The sequence below is a fragment of the Ochotona curzoniae genome, unplaced genomic scaffold (assembly GCF_017591425.1).
Source record: "Ochotona curzoniae isolate NIBS_2020 unplaced genomic scaffold, NIBS_Ocur_1.0 scaffold_2453, whole genome shotgun sequence".
NCBI classification, from domain to species: domain Eukaryota; kingdom Metazoa; phylum Chordata; class Mammalia; order Lagomorpha; family Ochotonidae; genus Ochotona; species Ochotona curzoniae.
This window is the reverse complement of record NW_024467094.1, coordinates 12,456,951-12,482,242: the sequence shown is the minus strand read 5'-3', so window position 1 is coordinate 12,482,242 and position 25,292 is coordinate 12,456,951. Positions and strand designations below refer to the sequence as shown.

Below are 25,292 nucleotides of genomic sequence, written 5' to 3'. Positions count from 1 at the left end.
ATGACCCCCCTCCTCACTACCCTCCTCTCTTATTGCAGCCTGGGATAGCTGCAGCTTTATGTGCGTATTAATTTTTATTCTCACTTTAGGAGTTTTACTACAAAGGTATACATTCCTAAATAATACAACTGCATTTCGCCTGCTTTTCATATAAATAGAACTGTTATGTAAGTATTTTCCCATGACATGCCTTTTTCTGCTTAGCATGATGATGTTTGAGGTTCATCTTTGTTCTTGCCCACAGCACTAAATTACTCATTGTCAAAGCTGCCTAGATTTCCATTGTTGGAATAAGCTACAACTTATTTAATAGTAATAATGTTACTCCCACGTTTGGGGACAAAACCCATAGTAGGAAAATCCTTCTTCTCTGCAGCATGGCCCAGGAACCTTGTATATCTCTACAGCCATACCACAATCTACGGGTGCTCAGGCCCCTGTGTGAAATGGCCTGTTTGTGCAGGACCAATACACATCCTCCCAGGCATTTTATTTCTAAAGATTGGTTGATTTAGCTGGAAGATAGATTGACAGAGAAAGGGAAGAGTTAGGTGGTGGTAGAGATCTTCCATTCACTGGTTCACTCCCCAAGCAGCTGGGACTGGGCCAGCGCAACACCAGGAGTCAGGAACTCCATCCTGGCTTCCCACATGGGTGGCAGGGGTTGATGGACTGTCTTTTGCTGCTACCCAGACACATTGGCAGGAAGCCAAATGAGAAGCATGGAATAGCCAAGTCTTGAACTCGCCCTGCTGACCTGGGTTGCAGATACCCCAAGCAGTGACTTAACTTGTTGAGCCACGATGGCCAGCTCTCTGATACATTTTCAAGCATCTCCAGGTGACTTATAATACCTAATCCTATGTAAATAGTTGTCAAAAGTCATAATGTCAAGAAGAAATGTACATGTTCCTGATTTTCTTTTCAAATGTTTTCAGTCCAAGATTAGCTGAGCGTCCGCAGAAGTGATTCCTGTGGGAATCAGATGGCAGACTGGGTATCTGTCTTTCTGTCTCTCTACATACCTGCCTGTACCGCGTGTGTGTATACAGGTGCACACACCAAACAACACCTGCTCTTGGTAGGTGACATGTTCTGCTTCAGTTCCGTCCCAAAGGCCGATGGCTAAGCTGTCGGTGATGCACCTGCAGTCTGAAAGAGCCCAGGGTTGAATGTGTGTCTTTGTGTGTCTGCCTTGGTGGCCTGAGGTTGTGCGGACAAGCAGGTACAGGCCACGGCCCTGCTGCTCTCACCCATCTGCCCGCATGCCTGTTGGTTCGAGAGCACTGTGCCTGCCAGTTTTCATCCTTCCATCTGTTCTTGCTGCTGCCACCAGCGTGTTCTAACTGTGACCATAGCCTTGGAGCTGCCACCGGCATGTTCTAGCTATGACCATAGCCTTGGAGCTGCTCCATTGCTTGGGCTGTGGCTGGGAAACCAGCCCCGTTAGACATGTTAGAAGTCAGTGCCCTGTAGCACTACTGATATAGACAAGAGAGCAAGCGGAGGGGATTGTGTCTGGTTTTGTCCTCCCCTGGGACCCAAACTCAGCCACTTAGCAGATGTGGGACCTGGGGCAAGACCTTCCCTGTGCCTGTAGCCCCTCATCCATGAGATGGGGAGGACACTAATGCCCACCGCTGGGGCGCTGTGAGGATAGCACTGGCAATGCCATGTACGTGCACAGGCTCTTATTACTGAACCTGCCTGTGTCCAGGCTGGAGCTGCCTGAAGTCTTTGTCCCTCTTTCTGAGCACAGTGGCTGTGCTGGAAAATGGTCCGAATGTTCAGTCTGAAGGCAGTGGGAATGCTGACTGCCACTGGCTTGTGAGCGTGTCCTTTAACTTTCTAGGATCTCGGTTTATTCATCTGTAGAATGGGGATCATCTTAGAATTCACTGTGTAGTTGCTCAGAGAGTTCATTGAGATCAAAGCTGTGAGAACAATACCTGACTGCTTTCTACCTGGCTTCCCAGCCAGAAAATCAGGACATGACCTGATTTTTTTTTTTTAAAGCATATTTTATTTGAAAGGCAGGATTCAGGAGAGAGATCTTTTGTCTGTTCACTCTCCAAATGATCTTACAGCTTCTGGGGCTAGGCCAGGCTGAAGCCAGGAGTCAGGAGCTTCTTTTGGGTCTCCTATGTGGGCAAGGGCTTGAGGGTTTGGGCTATCTCCGGCTGCTTTCCGCAGTGCATTAGCAGGCAGCAGGGTCAGGAGTGAAGTAGTTGGGGCTCGAGCTGGTGCCCATGTAGAATGCTGGCGTTGCAGGTGGTGACTGGCTGCTGCACCACAGCCCCTGCCCGCGTTCCCCCATGCAAGTGGCTTGATTGTTTATAAAGATTCATTTATTAATTCTATTAGGAAAGCAGATTTACAGAGAGAAGGAGAGACACAGAGAAAGATTTTTCATCCACTGGTTCATTCCCCAAGTAGCCTTAATGGCCGGAGCTATGCCGATCTGAAGCCAGGAGGCAGGAGCTTTTTCTTGATCTTCATTGTGAGTGCAGGGTCCCAAGGCTTTGGGCCATCCTCCACTGCTTTCCCAGGCCACAAGCAGAGAGCTGGATGGGAAGTGGAGCAGGCCAGAATATGAACCAGCACCCTATCCCAGTGCATGCAAGGTTGAGGACCTTAGCCACTAGGCTGATGCGCTGGGCCCAGTGGCTTGGTTTTTAAAACAGGGCTGCAGATTCACTCTCAGAAAAGGCTGCCTTCCTGAGCCCATGGCAGGCAGAAACCTGGTCTCTTCCCCCACAAACTGTGTGTACCTTCATCCTACTTGGGGTGTTGGGGACAGGTGTCAGAATCCAGGTCCCCATAGGATCCTCATTGTCTTCAGTGAGAATCCCGTTGTTGGCACTGGACAGAGGTTCCCAGAGCAGCAGGCACAGTATGGCCCTGCCTACCTGGCCAGTAGTGTGAAGTTGCCCTCTAGTCAGCTGTGTTCTTATCCTAGGCACAGATGTGGCAGGGAGAAGATGGCATGTGCTGCCCCAGAGCCCATGCAAGCGCCTGAGGCCCCTTGCTCCCACCACTGCTTCCAGCTCTCTGAAGTTGGGTACTCAGAAGTGCCACTGCCTTAGGACAGCTTTCCTGCACTTGCATCAGACCCCGCGCCTCTCCAGTGTGAAACCCTATTGGCAGCTCCCTGTTGCTCTGCAAGGGGAATCCTGCTCCGCAGCACCACCTCCTGGGCCGCTGGGTCCTTGAGTCCTTGCCCACCCCTCACAGGAAGGTCGACCCCTCAGTGTTCCCCACAAGCCATGTTCAGTCTTGGCTCTGTGTGTCTGCGAGTTGCCCTACCTCCGTTTCACTTGCCTGGTGGAGAACTTCAAGCGCACTTCCACGTCCCTCCCCTGCCACTGGTTCCTCCAAGCAGCTCTCTGGCTCCCAGCGGAATGAGCCCCATCTAGGACATCACAGTTCTGAGCATGAACTAGGGGGTGGAGGTAGAACCTGTCCCAAGTGTGTATCTTAGCCTTACCAGCTCATGCTGTGTGACCTTAAGCTGGCTGCCTAACCTCTCTGTGCTCCACTGTCTTGTTCTGTGACATAGGAACTGTGAAGGTACGTATGTTGGTGTGAGGATTCAGTGAGCTCTCCCACACTGCTAGCTTGTTTATTGTTATCTATTGGACATGGGAGTCCGGAGGGCAAGTCTGGTGGCTTCCCAGGTGGGGCCTTGTTACATGGTTTGGCACGTTAGAAGTCTGTCTGGAGGGAAGGAAAGTGTCCCCCTCTTGCTTGGAGAAAAGTCTTGGACCCATAGCTGATGTTCACCCGTCAGGTGTCTGGTTGCATTGTAAGATTTCTGTATATGGTTTATGTAAGGGACACAGATTAACAAATTTAGGGGCTTATAAATATTTTCCCTTATTCTGTAGGCTGTCTTTTCACTTTTTGCATAAGGATTTGTTTATTTTTATTTGACAGGGTAGGGGCTAAAGGAAGATATTTGATCTGTTGGCTTACTCTCCTAAATGACTGTTATGACCAGAGTGAGTCCAGGCTGAAGTCAGTTGCCTCGAGTTCTGTCCAGTTCTACATGGGCAGCAGAGGCCCAAGCACTTAAGCTGTTCTTTGCTGCTTTCCCAAGTGCATGAACAGGGAGCTGGGTCAAAAGTGGGACAGCTGAGACTCAGGCCACACTCTGTGGGATTCCAGCATCACAGCCAGTAGCTTAGCTCTCAGGCCATCGCATTGGCCCCTCTTTTCATTTTCGGATGGTGTCCTTGGGGCACCAACATTTTTCAGTTTTGACGATGTGCAGCTGTGCTGTTCTTGGTTAGTTTGTGACTTTGGTATTGTATCCTAGCCTCTGTTGCTGAGTTCATGGTTATTATGAAGGCGTGTCCCTGCGTTTTCCTCTATGCCTTTCACAGGTCTGGCTCTTCCATCCAGATAGCTGGTTCATTTACAATGAGTGTCTGTATGGTGTGACATTGGGGATGCCCCCATTCTTCGGCATGCAGTCTCAAGTGCTCTCAGCAGGCACCCTGGTCTCGGTGCCCTGGTCACATGTTGGTTAAGCATAGGCATAGGGGATTATTTGACTCAGCTCCCAGCTCTGCCATCAGTCAGTGTGTCTGCTCCAACTGCTCCTCACCAGTCTCTGGAAGCTCCTGCAGGACATCCTTGAACGCTGGCTGCCGGAGTGCATCACTTCCCAGGTCTGCCAGTGTGACCACTGTTCCTTGGGCTGGCCCCCAAGGAACTGTGTTGCTTTTCCCAGCCCGGGCCTTGCCAGGACACAAGGTCCCAGGGCAGAACCTGTGTGTGCCGAAGCGCAGCTCCTGATTGGGCGGATGCTCTTGATACAGGCCAGGTAGGAGGGCACCTGAGCAGGAGGTGGCTGCTGGGTGGAGGAGGGAGGAGGGCCTGCGGGAGGCAGCATTCCTGGCACTAGAGGCATCTCCGCCAGGACAGCAGCCTTGGGAGGGAGAGCTCGGCGTCCATGGGTAGGCATGGGGAGTCTGGGGCACCAGCGCTGCTCAGTTCTCATCTCTGTGTGGCTTCCTTCCCTGTTTCCTTAGTGTGCCTCTGATGGGTGAGTGCGGGGTGGGACTGGTGACTTGAGACCCTGCTTTCTGAGAGCTTGTTGCATGATGCAGGGAAAGGGGCGTGGATGCTTTAATGGGGTAGCTAGCTCGTGGACCTGTCCTGGATGCAGAGAAATTATAATTGCCCAAGACAGCTAGAGACCCTGTGGTGTTAAGGTCAGGAACTAGGGATGGAGGTGGGAGCTTTCAGCTTGCAGAGAAGTTCCAGGGTACGTGACTGCAACTCAGAGAACATACCTGTGCCAGAGCTGCAGGGCTCTGCACCTGTTGCATTCTCGAGGCATGGAGCAGGAGTGCTCAGCCAGGGGTAAGGTTGTGAGGCTGTAGGCTCAGAAGGCCAGGAGGGGGCTGTGTGATAGGAAAGAAGGCCCACGGTGCTACAGCTGTACCCCTCCCTCAGACTTTGGCAGTCTGCACACTGACGCTGCATTCATTAGGGATGTGGCAGGAGAAGTTGCTGCTCACTTCATGGCCCTCACTCCTTAGGTCTGGCTCCTGCATTATCCTGGAGGGATCATGGAGCAACCTTCCCTGCCCCCTCCCACGGCCGCCCTAGTGGGAACAGAGCTGTGGGAGCCCAGGTGGAACACTGCCTGCCTGAGGATTGCATCAGCCTTGCCTGGCAGCTTGGGTGGGAGCCTGTTGCCATGGTGACCAGCTTCCAAGCCACGGGAATGAGGAGGGAGTTACAGGCAGGGTGTTTTTCTCACCTTGTGGTGCTGTCCTGTGCCAAGCTCCAAAGTAGACCCTGTTCCCATCTTCTCGCTGAAGCCCGACCTCCAAACCTAGAGAACAGGCAGGGGGCTTTGAACTTGGGGACTCCAGGGATTTGAATGACTGCTCGTAGAGTTCAACCTACTACATCATGGCACTGTGTGTACAACATTCCTTTGGATTCCAGAATCAGGATCCCCTGGTCAGAAAGCTCTGGCAAAGGTGGGCCCTGCGTAGTGGTTATGACTCATCCCATGACTGACTGCCCAACTCAGGTTCCAGTTACTCTGCTTCCAGCTGATATGTAGTATGGGAGGCAGCAGGTGACGGCTCAGATACATGGGCCCCTGCCACTCAAGTAGGAAAGCCCTGACTGTTGTCTCTCTCTCTCTCTCTGCCTTTCAAATAAAATCAAAATAAGTAAATAACATTTCGAGGTACATATATATGTATATATAACAGAAAGAAAAACTGTGTGGCAGTCTCTCTCCCTAAGGATGAACAAGAGTTCTGGGTGAGGCCATTTCTGGCTTCTACACAGAAAGGATGCAAGATGAGGGAGGAGGTGCTGAAGGCAGGTGAGACCCCAGGGGACAGACTGGGAGCTCAGCAGGTGCGGTCATGGTAACCAGCACTGCCTTTGCACACTGTGAGCATGTGGGCCTGTTTACCTTCGTGGAACCCTGTGAGTTGGCGCTGTCACAGCTCCACTTGGCACATGGACAGGCAGGGAGGTGCTGTGACTGGCTCAAGGCCACACCTCTGGGAAGCAGTGGGACTGTGTGTGTATGTGTGGTACTTGCTGCTTTTTTTTTTTTTTAAGATTTATTTATTATTGGAAAGGCAGATATATGGAAAAGAGAGAAAGATCTTCTGTCCACTGGTTCATTCCCCAAGCAGCCCTCATGGCTGGAGCTGTGCCAATCCAAAAAAGCCAGGAGCCTCTTCCAGATCTCCCACATGGGTACAGGGTCTCAAGGCTTTGAGCTGTCCTCCATTGCTTTCCTGGGCCACAGGCAGAGAGCTGGATGGGAAGTGGAACAGCTGGGATTAGAACTGGCACCCATATGGGATCTTGACTGATGCAAGGCAAAGACTTTAGCCACTAGGCTACCATGCCAGGTCTGCTTTTTGTTTTTAAAAGATTTACTTATTTGAAAGGTAGAGCTATAGAGGGAAGGAAAGGAGAGAGACCCCATGTGGCCACATGGCCTGTGCTGGGCTGAAGCCAGGAGCTTCTTCATGTCTCGCATGTGGGTACAGGGGCCTAGCACTTGGGCCATCTTCTGCTGCTTTTCCAGACCATTACTAGGGAGTTGGATTGCAAGTAGAGTACCTGGGACATGAATCAGCACCCATATGGAATCCCGGCATTGCTGGCAAAGGGTGTTAACCCCTAGGCTACAATATCAGCCCCTGAATAAACAAATCTCTCTTCCTTGAGATGGCTGTATGAGAGTAGCTTTGCTCCTGAGGTGGTATGATCGTGGCCGTGTGCATGAGGCTCCCAGGGGAAGCATCTGGACTCTCTTGCCCTTCTCTTACCCCTAGTTCAGAGTCTTGCTTTCATTTCTCCTAGGAGACTGGAGGAACTCACCTGCCTACTTCTGGGTCCTGTGGTGTCAGATGTGTCTTCTGACCTCTGCCAGGCACTGGTGCTCAATGGGACCGTCACTGCCGTGTGCCGGGGCCCAGAAGGGGTCTTCCACAAGCTCTCCCTGGTGCAAGGGATTGAGCCCACACTGCTGGCCCCACTGCCCGTGTTAGATACCCGAACCAGAGCAGCTCTTGCTAGCCCTAGGGACCCTGGTGCCTGTCCCTCCACAGCCACTCCTGCTGTGAGGGTCAGCCTGGGACACCTCACCCTCCTGATTCTGCTGGCCCTGGACCCTTGTCTGCTTCTCAGCTTGCTTCTTGGAGGAGGTGAAGCTGGCATCCCCTAGTGCCAGATAGGAGCAGAGAGCCAAGTAGAAGGCTCAGTGGGGGCAGGGGCAGAGCCAGGGACAGTGGTGACCTGGAACGTGATGAGTTTTGTACCCTGCCATGACTGTGCTGTGACCCTGCCGTTCTGCACATTCCCCAAGCTCATTACCCACGGTCGTGGGTTGGGTAGGGACAGGCTGGGCTCTTGAATGGGTGCCTGGGTGCTACCTGACTGGGGAGGGAGGATGGGAGTCAGAGTCCACAAGCACCTGGTGGCCACCCCTCCACCACCCAGGGCTGAAGCTGGTAGCTCTTCTTGTGCCAGGAAGTCAGCAGCGAAACAGGAGTGAGCTCTGGAGGTGGAACTGCCTTTGTGGCCTGGGGCAGCCCGGCTGTCGCCTTCTGCTCTGTCTGCAGGAGTCTGGTGCCTCTGAGCTACTCAGCCAAGTGAGATCACACAGTGCTTGTCCCTGGGGGCCAGCTTACTTCCTGTGGTATTGGGTCCTCAGGATTCATCCAGGTGGGAGCCTGTGTTAGAAGCCCCTTCTCTTTTTCAGGCACCACATTTTATATATCCATTCAGCCACTGATGGACACTCAGTGTTGTCTCTACCCTTGGCCTGTTGTGAATGATGCTGCAACAAACAGGGCTGCTTTCCTGGCTGCTTTTGGGCTGGGAGGCTTCAGCAGGAGCTTACTCTGCACCCGTGGAGGGTCTGGCCAGAGTAGGTGGGTGGCAAAAGGCATGGCCCATGACCCTCCAAATCTTCCCTCTCATCTGTTCCTAGAAAGTGGTGGGGTCCTGGTTCTCTCCCGAGAGGGAAGGGTGGACATGGGTGGTGTTGGCAGACAAAGGGCCATGCCTGGAGAGGCACGTGGCCAGCTGGCTGCACACCGAGTTGGGTTAGATGAGGGATGTTAGGGTAGGCTGGTCATGTGGAGAATCACATTAACCCTGAATCCCCAGAACTTAACATGAGCGAGGCTGCTGCTTGCTCATGTTGCTCTGTCACCAGTGGGCAAGAGTCTCTGTTCCCCAGGATCATTCACTCAGAGACACCTCCTCTGGAGGCTGCACCTTGTGGAGCTCGTGGTCTCCAATGTCATCACTGCAGGGCCTGGGTGAGAGAGAACTGTGCCTCAGCCAGGACACAGCCCGTCTTACATCTTGTTGGCCCACACTGACCACGTGGTCCTGCCAGAAGGAGAGCAGCAGAGACACTGCTGAGCACTGGCATTGCTACCACGGAGGTCAGTGGCTTATAGGGGCCACTCAGCAGGCATGTGAAGCATGTGTGGCCAGGTGGGGGGTGGCACCACAGGTGAGACACCCACTGCCAGGGGACCTGTGGCAGTAACAAAATCACTGTTGTTTTCTTCATGTGTCTGGCCCTGGGCTGGGTGATTCGTACTCAAGATCCTATGGGGGTCTCACCAAGAGCCTGTGATTCCAAGTCACCCCGGAGGGCCACCGAAGCTCAGGCCACGCACTGTCCAGCACACACGTCTCTGGCCACAGCGCTGTCAGAAGTGACAGGGCCAGAAGGAAGTGGGTGTGCTTATGTGTGGATCCCCATGCTGCTCAGCCTTCTGGCTCTGCCACCTTTGTAGAGACAAGATGATGTCTGAGAGCAGATCCTCTTCCTCTCTCTTTGGGTGGCACAAGGAGAGTGGAACAAGTGCAGCTGTTGGTGTTCTGGAGCTGGGAGGGGGTGGGGGAGAGGGAACTGATTTTTGAGAGGTTCCTCCTCTAGCCCATCTCAGCAGAATTATTTTTTTTTTAAGAGAGGAAGTGTTTTTTTTTAAGATTTATTTTTATTATTTTTTTTTATTGGAAAGGCGGATATACAGAGAGGAGAGACAGAGAGGAAGATCTTCCATCCGATGATTCACTCCCCAAGTGAGCGCAACAGGCCGATACTATGCCGATCCGAAGCCAGGAGCCTCTTCCAGGTCTCCCACGGGGGTGCAGGTTCCCAAAGCTTTGGGCCGTCCTCGACTGCTTTCCCAGGCCACAGGCAGGGAGTTGGAAGGGAAGCGGGGCTGCCGGGATTAGAACCGGCGCCCATATGGCATCCCGGGCGGGCGTGCAAGGCGAGGACCTTTAACCACTTGCGCCACCGCACCGGGCCCCAGCAGAATTATTTTTAAGGTGCAAGGAAGCTCTTGGTGTAGATCCAGCAAGTGTGGCCTCCTGGCAACACTGGATACAGGTTTGGGATGCTCCTGTGGACACACGAGGGAGGAAGAGTGGGTGCCTGCCAGCTGGGCACACCTGGACTGACTTCCACACAGAAGAGTGGGAGCTGGGAGCCACTTGGCTCTGGGCTAGAGGAGCCGCAGGGTGGAGAGCAAGGAGGGGTTGGTAGGTCGAGGCCTGGCTGCAGCTGCTGCCATCACTGCCGCTCTGCAGGCCTCTCGCCAACTCCTGGGACCATCTATTACTTCTGTGCTCCCTGAACTGTCCCCTCCTGTGTCACAGCACTCAATTGAGAGTCATTTAATTTTTCATAAATACCCCAAGGACTTATGAAACCATATAAGGAAGAGGGGCTATGGGGAGGTCGTCTTGGGGAGGGGGGAGGCAGTGAGTGCACTTAGGTCTGAAGGTCATCTGGTAATGGGCCCTTGATTCTCACGTTCACCTCCTGGCCACGGCCTCTCCCTCCTCTTCCCCCTCCCCCTTGTGTGCTTGGGGCAGAGTGGCATTTCCCACTGGGCAGGAGAGGAGCCTTAAATCAAATCAGTCTCCATCATAACTTGTTATCAGTCCTGGAAGAGTCTCCGAGGAGGAACAGGAAAGCTGTTAACTCTCACGGGAATGACAGCTTCTGTAGGATTTGTCTGCATGGTCTCCTGCCCCACAGATCCTAACTAATTTAATTGATCTTGACGGGAAGGGCATGGGACTTCACAGCAGCAGCCAGAGTAGCTGAGCCTCAGCTTGTGTGTGTGTGCATTGGCCAGTAGTGGATGTGCAATAAATGGAGGCAGAACGTTCTTACCCTCCTGACTGCTGCCACCTGGTGGGGGAACTGGAGTATAACTAGTATCTAAATGAATGCAAACTTGACTTTAGCTTTTTTTTTTTCTTCTATTAATTATATTGCATTATGTGACACAGTGTTATAGGCACTGGGATTCCCCCCACCCCTCCCCGAGCCCTCTCCCCATAGTGGACTTTTGCTTATTTCTATGGAGGATTGGGGTAAGGCAGATTTGATGGCTTGCTAAGCTGTTTATGTGTATGTGTGTGAGAAAGAGAAGCTACTTTTTAAAAATTGTTATTTTCCATGAGGCAATTCTGTAGGTATAGGGATTCCTCTTCCTTCCATTTTCCCCTCCAGCTCTTCCCTCCCCTTCCCCCATACTCTTACAGTAGTGTAGTCCTTTGGTAACAGTGACAAGTTTAAAATCCCACAATTTCAAGTGTATCATGACATGTAGGCATAGACAAAGGTAGATAATCTAGTATCACACTGTCAAGATATATTTAACTTTTTCTTTGGAAGTTCTCCTTTTATTCAGGAATAGAGATACAGGCTTCAGCGTATCTTCACTTCTTGGCATGCTCGTCTCCATTGTACTGTTCATCTATGAGAGTATATGTATGAATATACTTTACCTATATATCTACCTTTTCATATTTCTGGTATAGGTTGTCTTAGAACATATAATATTTATCCTTTTGAGATGGGCTTATTTTACTGAGAATAATGATCTGCAGTTGGGATGATTTTGTTGGCAAATGGTAGGGTTTCATTCTTTTGATGGCAATATAGTATTTCGCAGAGAAGCTCTGCTGTAGTTTCTTTGTCTATCCCTCCTTCAGTGGGCATCTAGGCCGTTTCATTGCCTTTGCTGTTGTGGGTTGTGCTGCTGGAAACGTAGGGTTGCAGATGGCTTTCTCGTACGCAGATTTCACTTCATTTAGATATAATCCCAGGAGCGGGATGGTTGGGTCCTACAGTGGATCAATTCTCGGTTGTCTGAACACTCTCCACACTGACTTCCATAGTGTCGATACTAGTAAAACACTCTTCTTGTTCAGGGCCTCAAGTTGGTCTTCAGAGCAGCCTGGCACACCTGTGCCATCCCCATTTTATAGAGATCTAGGGACTCCAAGAGAATGAGCTCCTTCCTGCAAGTCACGCAGGATCTGCTCCTCGCCAATTCCCCCCTCCCACTGCTGCCCACCCTGTCTTCCAGGCGGGCCCTGAGCCCCCAGGGCGGCAGCTCACAGTGCCAAGCCCTCTGCCTGGGAGTCTGTTTGTACCGCCTCTGCCGTCAGAGCTTAGCTGGTGGCTGAGTGACCGATGCTTTTTCACACATGCAGTTGGTATTCCTGCCAAGGTAACAAGATCCTTGGGCTTCAAGCACCGTTGTTCCTGAATGTCCAGGAGGCCTGAGGCATCAGGGATGGTAGGCCCCTCCAGTTGGCCCATATGTGCATCTGGGCACATACTCACACACACACACATGGATTTGGTTCAAGAACAGACTTTACATTGTGACACTGAATGAGACCCAGGATCTCTTTGAGCCTCAGTGTCCCCATGTGTAGTGGGGAGAGTGACAGCTACCTGACACCCACTTGCCTACACCCCCCAAAGATGTGAAGGTGCCATGAAAAGCCCGCTGGAGCAGGGAGTCATCAGCATTGCTGCCGTCCGGGCAAGCCACACTCTGTTTTCTACTCAGTGACCTGTTACAAGGCTCTCATCCTTTGCCCTATGCCTCTGCATCCTACACAGATACCCAGGCCCTAAGATTCCTTTGTTTTGGGCCTTGGAGTCCTGTGCTGCTCAAGGCGGCCATGGTCTGCCTCCCTCCCTGAGGGATCCTGGAGGTGGATGATCAGATTGCATCTCCATGGCAACCAGAGAGGCCATGCTGCACCCTTCCCTGCTGAAGGCCTTGAGTCTCTTTCCAGCAGTGCAGGCAGAGTCATCAATAAGGAGTCCGGGAGCCATGCTGGTGGCACTTACAGGACAGAGCTGTCCCGTAGCTGTTGCCTTGGTGTCTGGGTGCCCCTGTGCTAGCGGCGCCCTTGATGGGGTCACCTGGTCCAAGCAACAGGCTGTCCTCCCTGCCTGGCCACAGTGTAGGCCGGGACAGACTCCACAGTCCCTGATCTGAGAGGCCTTCCCAGAGCCTACCGAATTGATGATTATGTTGCCTGGATGATGACGTCCTTGTGCTCTTTCAGATTCCCTGAGCTTTGTGGCTTGTGCCAGGACCTCAACGGTCAGCAAACTGGTTGTTTGGACCTTCCTATACACAGGAGTCACTTGGCAACTTTTAACTATCCTGATGCCCAGACCACACCATTCCTGTGTGAATCTGTGGAGTAGGAGCCAAGACTGAGGGCTTTTACACCATTCAGAGGATTTCAGTGTGCATCTGGATGTGACATCCTCAGTGGAGACTCCAGCAGAGGCCATGCTCAGCCTGCTGGACCAAGGTTGACCAGCTGCCAGCCATGTTGGCTGATGGAGGGAGGCTTGCTGCAGTTGAAGCCCAAGTTCTGCTTTTAAGTACCCAGAGAGCCCCAATGGTACCTGGGTGCCTTGGAGGAGAACAGGGTAGCCAGAATCACAGCCATGGTTTATTTGGCCACTTGCTTTGCATTGTGTGTTTTCTCAGTACAGCCCCACAGAAGCCTCAAAGGGACTGGAAGGTGTTAGTTATCTCTGATACCGAGGCATAGAACCAGGCTCCAGGTGGTTACAAAGCTTGCCCCAGGTCACATGGGCAATGAGCCTTCATCTTGGGAAAGAACTCAAGTCTGGTTCTGGAGCCTGTGCCCCTCACCAATGTGCTGTCCTGTTTGCCCACCCATTCTTCGGTTATCCTGGAGCAGATGACCAGTCGCCCAAGGGTAAGATGATTGTCTTCAGGGATACCATGCTAGGCTGTGACAAACAGACACCTCCTGCGTCAGCCAGGATTACTTGGGCCTGGAAGATCTCTTCCCTGCCCTGCTCATGGCTCCTACTAAGCATCAGCCAGCCTGTGCTGAAGATGGTTCTGGCCTAGATTCTGTGCCAAATTTGTAATGTTATCCAGTGCCATCTCCCAACCACGCTGTGCCATGGCTGCTGTTCTGGTCTTACAGATAGGAAACTGAAAGCTCAGAGAAGCTCCCCTGAATCAGCAGTTCACAGTCCTTAGAGCCTTCCAACCCCCTGGCAGCTCAGGCTAGAGCCCTGTCCTGGGATCTTGCGTTTCAGCAGCTTGAGGGCCCAGCCAAGGAGGAAGATAGTGGAGGGGACCAGTGATGCTGGGCCTGCGTGGGAAGGAGTGAGGGTCACCGCAGAGGTTGTCGGCTTCAGAGCTGCCCCCGCTGCTGCGTCTGGCCAGCGTCCGCCCTGCTGAGGGCTGTGGGAAAGACTCAGCTTGGTGGTCCCCGCAGCAGGCATCGGAGGAATGTGGACATATGAGCACGCCTCGTGCTGGAGGGGCTGGCCACGAGAGACCAGGGCTGCGTAGGTTCCCAGCAGGGTCAGCAGCTCAGGCTTCGGTCCAGTGTCCAGCATCCAGGGGAGAGCTGAGCAGCAAGTACAGTGGCTTGTGGGAGTCAGAAGCAGGAAGGGCAAGCTGGGAGGATGAGGATGAGAGGATGGGGTCTAACCCCTGGGGCCTCGTGGCCATGGGAGCACAAATCCAGTTACGCTAGGAGGCTGCATCCCTGGAGACCACAGGCCCCAGGCCATACACGCACACTCAGCAGCAGGGAGCCCTCAAATGTAGGGGTTGGGAGACGGCCGGAAACACTGAGGGGTCCATTCAGAGCAGTAAGGTGTGGGGAGGGGACAGGGCTGTGCCCGTCCATCCTCCATTTCCTTCAATGGCTGTAGACTCTTATAACCTCCAGCCCCTGCTGCTACCTGCCACCCCACCCTCCCCCTCGTCCCCCTGAAGCTCCTGTGACCACTCCCCTGCACACCTTCCCCAGCTGCAGCACCTCCTCCCCGTCCACTCACCCCTGTACCAAGAATCCTTCTTTCTCAGGGCGCAGCCCCTGCCTAGTCTCCTTCCTCCTCTGCCCGTGTCCTGACCTCCCAGAGGCCACCACCCAGTCTCAGGAAGGCAGAGGCTCCCTGGGGTGGCTTACAGGTGACAGGGCAGGTAGATCCCTCAGCATCCCAAGCCCACGTCAGGCTGCTGACCCTGGTTCGTCCTGACTAGTCACTGAGTCATCAGAAGACACTGAGTACTGGTCATGTACCGGGCACTTTGTAGAGACTGAGAGTGGCCATCAAGAAAACAAGCAAAACTCACACCTTCTTATGAGATTCATAGGAGTGATGGCCTGGTGGATGGCTCTGTGTGTTAGGAGGCGCATGGGAAGAGCAGTTGCAGGGAAAGGGCATCAGTGGGGTGGCAGATTGCACTCTAGAGTTCAGGGCGGGCCTCCGTAAGAACTCACTCTTGACAAAGAGTGGCAGGAGGCAGGGAGTTGGCCATGAGGTGCCTGAGGAGGGCTTTGCCAGCCGAGCAAACAGCAAGTAGGAGTGCCAGGCACCAGCAGAGGGTCTGTGCTGCCAGGATGCTGGTGTGGGTGGGGTCAGGTGGGTACTGGGATGTGGGAGAGGTGGAGGGTGGATCCCATAGGCCCTCCTCTCTGGGACGCAGCCTCTGCAGGGTTCCAGGCAGCAGACTAATAAGATCTTATATTTTTCAAGAATCATGCTGGCTGCTATGTTAAGAATCATTGTGGAGGGCAAAACACTGGGACATGCAGGTTAAGTCACTATCCACACCGTTGGCATCCCACAGCAGAACCCCAGTTTGAGACCTGGCTGCTCAGCTTCCTATCCAGATCCCTGGAAAAGCAGCAGAGGGTGGCCCCTCTCACCCACACAGGAGACCTGGATGGAGTTCCACATGCCTCGTTTCTGTCCAGCCCAGATCTGGTTGTTGTGGCCATTTGGGGAGGGAACTAATAAAAGATCTCTCTGTCACTATGCCTTTCACATAAGTCAATATTTAATAAAAACAAATGAAATCACTGTTGGGGAAAGGGCAGGGGCAGAGAGCCCGACGAAGAAGGTGTTCCTTTAGCTCAGGGAGGATTGTAGCTTGGACTAGGTAGTCCCAGTGCAGTGAGAAACAGCTGGGTGCTGGCTGTGTCCACAAGCAGCCAGTGAGAATCACTGATGGATATGAGTGCGAGAGAGAGGGCACTGTGGCTGGCTGAAAAAAAATTCTTTTTTAAAGATGTATTTGTTTATTTGGAAGGCAGACCTTGGGTCATCTTCCACTGCTTTCTCAGGCATAATATCAGGGAGCTGAATTGGAAACAGCAGCTGGTACTCAAATGGGGGCCTCATGCTGGTGTTGCAAATGGCTTAACCTCATGCAGAACAACATGAACCCCACAAAATCTGGGTGTTCAGCCCCACGGCCCAGAACCTTCATAGCCAGACCCCTCTGAGGGTCAGCTTCCACTGCAGCTCTGACACTGTCATTAATTGTACACACAAAACACACACAGAGACCCCTTGGACGGAGGTTGCTTCTTCTGCTGGGGGCCTTGAGAGTTGACAGATGCTCATGTAGTGCCATCCTTTTTTTTTTTTTTTTTGTGGTTGTAAGGATCATGATGGTACAACTTAACTGATTTTTATATTTATTTGTGACTTTTTGAGTGCACTGGGTTTTAGCATAAATTTTTAAAAATCATTTATTTGAAAGGCAGATGTTACAGAGACAGAGAGAGGAGGGCCTTCCATCTGCTGGTTCACTCCCCACATGGCCACAACGGCCAGAGCCGAGCTGGTCCAAAGCCAGGAGCTTCTTCAGGGTCTCCTATGTGGGTGCAGGAGCCCAATGACTTGGGCCATTCTCCACTGCTTTCACATGCCATTAGTAGGGAGCTGAATTGAAAGTAGAGCAGCTGGGATATGAACGGACACCATAGGGTAGAGGTTTAGCCTGTTGTGTCACCACACTGGCACTTAAGCATAAATTTTAGAAATTATTATTCCTTGATTTATTTGAAAGGCAGAATCTCTCATACACACATGCACAAATCTTCCATCTGCTGGTTCACTCCCCAGATAGCCAGAGTCAGGAGCTTCTTCCAGGCCTCTGTGCAAGTATAGGACCAAAGTACTTGGGCTATCCTGTGCTACTACTTCCCCAAGTGTATTAACAGGGAACAAGATCAGAAGTGGAGGGCCTGGCACCTTGGCTCAGTGGCTAAATCCTCATCTTCGAAGCATTGGGATCCTGTAAGGGCACTGGTCTATCCCAACCGATATACTTCCCATTCAGTTCCCTTCATGTCGCCTAAAAAAGCAGTAGAAGTTGGCCTAAAGCCTTGGGATCCTGCATTCACATGGGAGATCCAGAAGAAACTCTTGGCTCCTGGCTCCAGATCAGCTCAGCTCCTGCCATTGTAGCCACTTGGGGAGTGAACCTGCGGGTGGAAGATCTTTCTGTCTCTTCACTGTATAAACATGCCTTTCCAATGAAAATAAGTAAATCTTTTTTAAAAAGTAAATGGAGCATTAGATTCCTATAGGATGCTGGTTCTACTGGCAGTGGCTTTCCTGCTTTGCCACAGTGCTGGCCTCAAGCATGGCTGGTAATGAACGTTTACATGCATCTACTTATGTAACCACACTGTGATTTGGAACATTTCCAGAAAGGTCCCTCATGCCCTCAGTAAGCACCACTGCCTCCCTCTAGCCATGAGCTTTAGATACCCTTTTAGTTTTTACATTTTTATTGACTTCCCTCGGTCGGGGAGGAGTGGAGTCCCAGGCACCATGTGTCAAGCATGGGATGCTGGGGCTCGCCAAAGGTTTCTAGTGCTGCTCCAGCCCCCTCTCATGGTCATCACCTGGGCAGGTAGTCAGTTTTTCACCTTCAATCCCCTGGGAAGGTAAGAGCATTTTTCACCTGGGGCTTGGCTTTGTTCTGCAGCCACAACTTCTTGGAGAGCCCAAGGAGAGGCGGGAAGAGCCTGGCGTCTTCCCTCAGCACCTTGTCTGGTATGTGCTTGTCTGTGCCCATCGGTTGCTGGTGCTAGGCAGTCTCAGAGAAGGTGGCAGACAGCCTGATACCTGTGTGCCTCCCACCATACCAGTGCCTCATCTCTGCCTTTGCCCACGTTAGCACTGCAGGTGCTAGCGATGAGTGTGCCTCCCCCAGCCCAGCTCTCCATGGTGCCCACAAAGAGCACATCCCAGGTTGCCATGGCTACTGTGCCCCTGCCTGGCCCTGGGCTGTCATCTGGCCCCCCTCGCAGACACAGGCTTTGTTAAGGGATGGAAACAGGTACCCATGTCTTCACATTTGGTTCCTCATCTGGGTGACTCTTGAGGGAGAAGTGGGGTCACAGTGTTGTTCCTGCACTGGGACCCACAGAGGCATACGTGCGTAGGAGGCCATAACAAGTAAGACCCTGTGAAGGGGTGTGGGCTGGCCCTACAGACCCCTCTGAGTGCTTAGGTGGGCGCATGCAGCTCTCAGGGAGCCAGTCTGTGCCCACCTCTCTGGTACTGCTACCCCGCTCTCCTGCTCACCGGGTGTTCCAGCCATGCCTGCCTATTTATAGTCCCCTATGGACCCTGCTGCTTCACACTTTGTGCCAGTGCCAGGCCTCCTCTCGTTGCCTAGGACGCTGCTCCCATCCCCAACCCACTGGCAAGCACCCACACAGCTTTCAAAGTTCAGTTATTAACATGAACAGCAGCGCCGAGATTTACTGGGTGCTTACTCTGTGCCCAGCGCTTAGCTCTCAGGTCCCAGGGTAAGCCTCCAGGCAGCCCTGTGCATCAGCCCCCTTACCATCTCCTCTGACCCCTGGTTATGTGACCCCTAGCTGTAAGTGACTGCCTAGTGCCAGGCCATCTTCTGAGGCTCAGCATGGCTGGGAGCAGTCGGGGCTGCCACTGGATTGGATTCCCCATTTGTATCCCCAGTGAATTAGAAGTGAAATGCTCTGACCCTAGTCCTTAGTCTTAGCCCCAGTGGTAGACTCTCCTTCCAGCGTGACCACAGCCCTCGTAGCCACCCATTCACCTCTTCCGTTGCCCACCCCCTTCTCTCTGCTTCATTCTGCTGATGAGATTCTTATCTGCACATCTAGAATGGTTTATTGCTTATAGGACCATCCTTGCCTATTGCACTGTAAAGACATCTCCTAGGAACTCATTTTCTAAAAAGATTTATTTATTTAAAAGGCAGAGGGAGACGGGCAGACAAAAAGATCTTCCATCTGATGGTTCAGTCCTCAAATGGCCATACCAACCAAGGCTGGGCTAAGCCAGAGCCAGGATTCCGGAGTCTCCCAAATGGGCAGCAGGCCCTTGGGCCATGGTCTGCTGCCTTCCCAGTTACATTACCAGGGAGCTGGGTTGGAATGGGGGCAGTTGGGACTGGAGCCAGCACTGCCGTGTGGGATGTTCACTAGCACCACCAGCAGCTGTGCCTTGACCCCAGCGGCAGAGTTCATTTTCAGTAACAGCGGCCAGCTGTGTCAGGGTTTATGGTTTAGGGTTATGTGTCAGGGTTTAGCAAGACATGAGGTGGGCTGCTCTTTGTGAGGCTTAGTAGCTGACCACCACCAGACAGACAACAGGCGTCTCTGCCCTCCCTCTAACTTTTCTTCATGGCAGTAACATGATCACTGTGATTGGTCATCACATTGGAGAGGCACATTTACAGAGAAAAGGAGAGACAGAAAGATCTCCCATTTGCTGATTCACTCCCCAAATGGCCTCAATGCCCAGAGCTGAGCTGATGCAAAGCCAGGAGTGTCGTCTGGGTGTCCCATACAAATAACAGGGTCCTGAGGATTTGGACCTTCCCCTTACTGCTTTTTCAGGCCACAAACAAGGAACTTACTCAGAGGTAGATCAGCAACTGGAACACAAAACAGGGCCCATATAGGATCTGGGACTTGGAGGTGGAGGATTAGCCTGTTGAGCCATCACACCAGCTTCCAAGAAGTCCTTTTCGAATGATCAAAGAGGCCTCACAGGAGTCAACAGGGGACATCACTTAAGGCCAGGATGAGGTCACACGGTCCCCCCTTACGGGAGGCAGTGAGTGTCTTACCTGGGGTTAAGTTCATTGGCACCTGAGGTAGGATCAGGGTAAGGCAAGAAGGAAAGGTGATGCTGGGGCCCTCTTGCTTCACTGTTCTGGTGGCTGCAGGCCTTGAGTCCCTTGGCCCAGAGCAGGGCTACCCCCGTGGTGTCTTCTCGTGGCATTTCCGCTATGTCTGTGTCTTGCCTGGCTTGTGCATCACGGAATGGGGGGCCCACCTAGGTAGTTGAGGATGATCTCCCCTTGGAAGCTTGAACTACATCTGGATGGACCCCTTTTCCAAGAAAAGTCCCATTCACAGGCACAGGATGGTAGGTGGGGGCAGGGTTCAGGCATGTGGGGACTGGGAGCATCTCCACTCACTACAGAAACCAGGAAGTGTGATGCAGGGGGTGCAGACAGACTGTACCCCTGAAAAGATTGAGGTGGGGCTGTTGGCAGAGGGCCTAAGCCTCTTCCTGCCTTAACAAGGATGTGGAGCTGTTGGGTTTTAAACTGGGAGGGAGGGGCACAGTCAGCTATGCTGTGCAGCTGCTGTGAGCAGAAGGTTGCTGGGGTTGTCCTAGTTAGGTTTGGGGAGGCTGGAGTGGGAGATGAAGGGCAGGAAGAGAGCAGATTCCTAAGGACCGCTAAGTTCCCTCCTTGAGTGATCTGGTGTGTTAATCTCAGGAAAAGGTTGAGTTTCAGGGTCTTGTGGGTGCAGGTGTGCAGGAAACATCCGAAAGGGGAAAGAGGCCTGGGGCCCAGGCTACTCCCTGGAAAAGACATCAGATTGGGGTGGGAGTGGCTGCAAGTGCTTGTCCTGGTGGTTCAGGGACCCATGACCAGGTTTGAGTCCTGGCCCTAGCTGCTGTCTCCGGCTTCCTACTATTGCTGACCCTGAAAACAGTGATGCCTGCAGGGACCAGGGTCTTGCCTGGTTGAGGGCACAGCTCCCTGCTTGGGCCCAACCCAGCCCTGGTTGCGGCAGGTATTTCGGGGAGTGAACAGCAGAAGGAAACTCCCAGTGTCACTGTCTTTTTCTGCCTGTCAAATAAGTAAATAAATAAGCTTAAAAAAAAACAGTTTATTATTTTTTTTGAAAGACATACATACAGAGAAAAGGAAATACAGAAAGAAAGATCTCCCATCCAATGATTCACTCCCCAAGTAACTGCAAAGGATGGACCTGAGACTATCCAAAGCAGCAGTCAGGAGCTTCTTCTGGGCCTCCCATGCAAATGCAGGGTCCCAAGGCTTTGGGCCATGCTTTACTGATTTCTGAGGCCACAGGCAGGGAGAGGGAAGTGGAGCAGCCGGGATACGAACTGGCAGTCATATAAGATCTCGGCGGATTCAAGGCAAGGATTTAGCCACTAAGCTGTTGCTCCAGGCCCATAAATAAACTTTATAAAAATGGAAGAAGAATTCAGCATGGGTATGACAGAGGCCTAGTGAATATGAGGTTTTCTTGCCTTCACATAATTACAGAAACTTTGTTTATGTTTTTATTTGAACGGCAGACTTACCTAGAGAAGGAGAAATAGAGATCTTCTATCCAAAAGTTCACTCCCCCAATGGCCAAAATGACCAAAGCTGAGCTAATCTGAAGCCAAGAGCCGAGAGCTTCCTTTGGTGCTCTCACGGGGGCTACATGGTCCCAAGGACCTGGGGCGTCCTCCACTGCTTTCTTAGACTGCAGAGAGCTGGCTTGGAAGTATAATTGGAACCCATATGGGATGTTGGCATTGCATGGTGGAGAATTAGCCTATTGAGCCTCCACACCAACCCTGCTACGGAAACATTATACCAAGTAGAAAAAAATTGAGGGAATGGTGCTGCAAGCGCCCAGCTGCGGGCTCTCTGGCATCTACAGTGACCGTTCCTCAGCCGTGCCCTGTCCCTCTCTGTCTCTCTGCATGTCATCTTTTCTCCCGTGCTTTAGTAAGTTGTGGACGTCAGTGCTTAAGTTCTGTCAGCCAGAGCTCGGTGTTGCCTAAAACACACAAGTCTGCAGTAGAGCACTTGTTTGTTTGTTTGTTTGTTTGTTTTTTAAGATTTGTTTATTTATTTATTGGAAAGTCAGATATACAGAGGGGAGGAGAGACAGAGAGGAAGATCTTCCATCCAATGATTCACTCCCTAAGTGAGCGCAACGGCCGATGCTATGCCGATCCGAAGCCAGATCCAGGAACCTCTTCCGGGTCTCCCACACAGGTGCAGGGTCCTGAGGCTTTGGGCCGTCCTCCACTGCCTTCCCAGGCCACAAGCAGGGAGCTGGCTGGGAAGTGGAGCTGCCGGGATTAGAACCGGAGCCCATATGGGATCCCGGCGCATTCAAGGCGAGGACTTTAGGCACTAGGCTATGCCGCCGGGCCCTTCTGTGACATTTTTTAAAAGCTTATTTTTTATATGTTCATCTATTTGAAAGGCAGAGCAACAGAGAGGGAGATATTCCATCCGCTGATTCACTCCCCAGTTATCTTCAATCCAGGTCTCTAACCTGGGTGACAGGAAATCGGACACCTGGGCATCATCTACTGTCCACCCCTCCTCACCCCCACCCCTCTCTCCTGCCCGGTTGCAACTACAGGAAACTGGACTGGAAGTGGAGTAGTCGGAATCCAAACTGGCATGTCAGAGCAGGATGTGATGTTCTGGGTGCTGGTTAAACCCACTGTACCATGACACCGGCTGCTGATGTGTTCCTCAGGCACAGATAGGGTTTTTTTTTTTTTTTCTTTCTTTCTTTCTTTCTGTTCAGAATGTGCGCTTTTGTATCTGGCTTTATTCTGGGTAGTGTCTGCGAGTCAGGCACGTCGCTGTTCTCTTCATTGCCGGTAGACTTCCGTGGTTAGGGTCCATAAGGAATGCTGATTTCTGAATGCTGACTTTATCTGCAAGGTCACCTCCTGATGCAATATGGCTGCTAGAACCCCAGCCATCCCATCTGCTTTCCACACTGGCCTACCAGGAAAAGTAAGGGGGCAGAAGTGTCGTTAACTGTTTGAAAGGCAGAGAGAGAGAGCACATTATCTTCACTCCCCTCTCCCCCTCACACCCATCCGCCTCCCAGTACAACCAATGGCCAGGACTGGGCTAGGTCAAAGCCTGGAGCCAGGAACTCAATCCAGGTCTCCCGTGTAGGCGACCGTTACTGCCGCCTCACAGAGTCTGCATTACCAGGAAGTTCAGGTGAGGAGCAGAGCTGAGCGTGGAGGCCAGGTACTCTGCTGGGAGACATGGGCATCTTAACTGCTCATCCCGGCAGTCTGACAGCCCTCCTCAGCATCCCCCACACAGCCCGCTCACATTAGCCTCAGGAGCAGCGCTCACCCAGCAAAGCAGCCGTTGGCTGCTCACGTGCTGCCACTCCATTCTCAGCAGGGTTGCTATGGCTTGCAGGGGAAATGGGTCTCCTTTAGGAGACCTGGAGGTCCAGCTGTGGTCTGTGTAGCACTTCCAGCTGTGGCCTCTGGCAGACCAGCGCCTGGGCTGTGGCTCCAGCCTTCGGGTCCGTTTTCTCCACCTTCCTTGGTGTCCTTTTGCCAGTAGGCCGTGCAGGCTCTGTGGTGGGCGGCAGTGGCAGGGAAGGATCTACTGAGTGCCTGCAGGCCCCTTCCCAGGGGCTGGGCTGCCTTCCTTGTGCTCAGGCACTCTGTGCTGTGCCTCTCGACAGACAGATTCTAGTCCTTCCTCTGGCCCTGGGCCGTTGTTTTGGGGATCCAGTGGCCTGGTGTGTAAACTGGAGAGAGGAAGAACTGTGTGCCAGAAATGTGATCACGTTGCAAGGAGCAGGAGAGGCAGGAGTGTGGCCTGACATCCTAATAGGAAAAACCGAGGGCTTCCCTCTTGTACTCCCACCTTGGAAAGCCAGCTCCTTGCCTGTGAGCTCTGGACAGGGTAGGGGGTGAGGGGGGGGGGGTTGATATAGCCTGCTGGAATTCCAACTCCTGGCCAGACCAGGCCGAGCCAGGGCCCACCATACCCAACAACCTGCAGCCGGACACTGGGTCCTGGCAGAGCAGCTGGCAGACGACCACAGTATCTCAGTCCCCTGCCTTGCTTCTCCAAAGGGGGCAACTGCCCCTGTCCCCCATCAGGTGGCTGTAGCTGCTCCTCATCTCTCTGTCCCTAGCAGTGCTGGCCACAGACACAACATCAACAGCCCTGTTTCCTTGGTGTGTGGTGTGTACACCTGTGAGAGGCCAGGGGAGGCGGGGACTGGGGGCAGTTTTTCATGTGTGTGACTGTCTTAGGAGGGAGAAAAGAGTCCATGTCCCTCACAGTTGAGTGGGCCATCGGCTCTGGGACTGGGTGAGGGAGCCAACAGGAGCAGGTGCAGCTAGCCTGGGGGTAGTGCTTGACTGCCAGATGACCAGATTGGAGCAAGTGTGGCCGTGGCCGGGCGCCCTGGTGACCTGCTGACACCATTCTCAGGCTGCTGGCTGCCCGTGGGCGGGTGTGTTGTGACAGAGGAGGAGCCAGGGCCCCTGCCGAGAACTTGGCTTGCTCAGCTCTGGCTCAAACCTCAGACCTGAGATGTACAGTGCATTCCTCATTCACTCCATGTACGTGTTCTCAGAGCCTGCTGCATGTCAACCCACGGGTGGCAGGCACACAGCCACAGCTGAGACACCCACTTCCTATTCCAGTGGCTCAGAGAAGGTCAACAAGGGCACCGAGAGGCCATGCGTGCTGCCGGACAGAATGTCAAGGAGGAAAAGCCAGAGGAAGTGGCGTCTGAGCAGATGATGGGACAGGGCCAGCTGACCTCCCTCTAGCAATCTGGACAAGGCCCCCAGGAACTTGGTGCAAGGATGCTCAGTTTCCGTGGCTGCAGGGTTGTCCAGTGCATGGGAGACCAGCCTGGCCCACAGGGACTGGCACTATGGTCTGTGTCCCCCAAGCCCACTGTGCTGCTGCTTTGCATTGATCCCCAAATGCTAAATTGAGTCTTGCCTCCCCCACCAGCAGTGAGTGGGGGAAAGGTATCCGTATCTTGTGCAGTGGCCTAAGCTGGGGAGCACAGAGGCTCGGCCCCAGCAGCAACCCTGGGCATGGAGGTCAGGGCTGGTGGAAGCGAAGGGACGCAGGCTTAGGAGTAGTGGGAGGGCCCCTTGAGCTGCTGCAGAAGGCCCAAAGCTGGGGCTGAGACCCCCCTCCTCAACCCCTCCAGTGTAGAGCCCTAAAGCCTTGCCTTGTCCCTGCCTCAGCCCTGCCTGGTAGCCCAGGATGGGGTAGCAGTGCGTGGGTGCCAGGGCCAGCTTGGTGCCACAGCGCTGAGGGAGTTCTTGCAGCCCCACTGCCCTCCTCCTCGCTGGGAAGCCTGTGCTGAGATTGTAGAAATAACGCTGGCTTCTGAGAACTGTGCTGTTCCTCCGAGTCCCTGCCAGGCCTGGGTACAGCCCTCTCGCCCACGCCCGGCTTGCCTGGCGCTCTGTCCTGCGTGCAGAAGCCAGGGCTCTCCCTCAGTGCTCCACCTCCCACCCCCAAACCTGCCCTGGCCCCCTGGAGGGATGGAGCTCAGTGTACCAAGTGGTACCC

At 53.0% G+C, this 25,292-nt stretch overlaps 1 protein-coding gene across 3 annotated transcripts in view; it reads left to right on the top strand.

Annotated features, from left to right (window-relative positions):
- Positions 1-25,292, top strand: part of ABR (ABR activator of RhoGEF and GTPase) — a 173,336-nt gene that overhangs the window by 60,736 nt on the left and 87,308 nt on the right. The window lies entirely within an intron of this gene.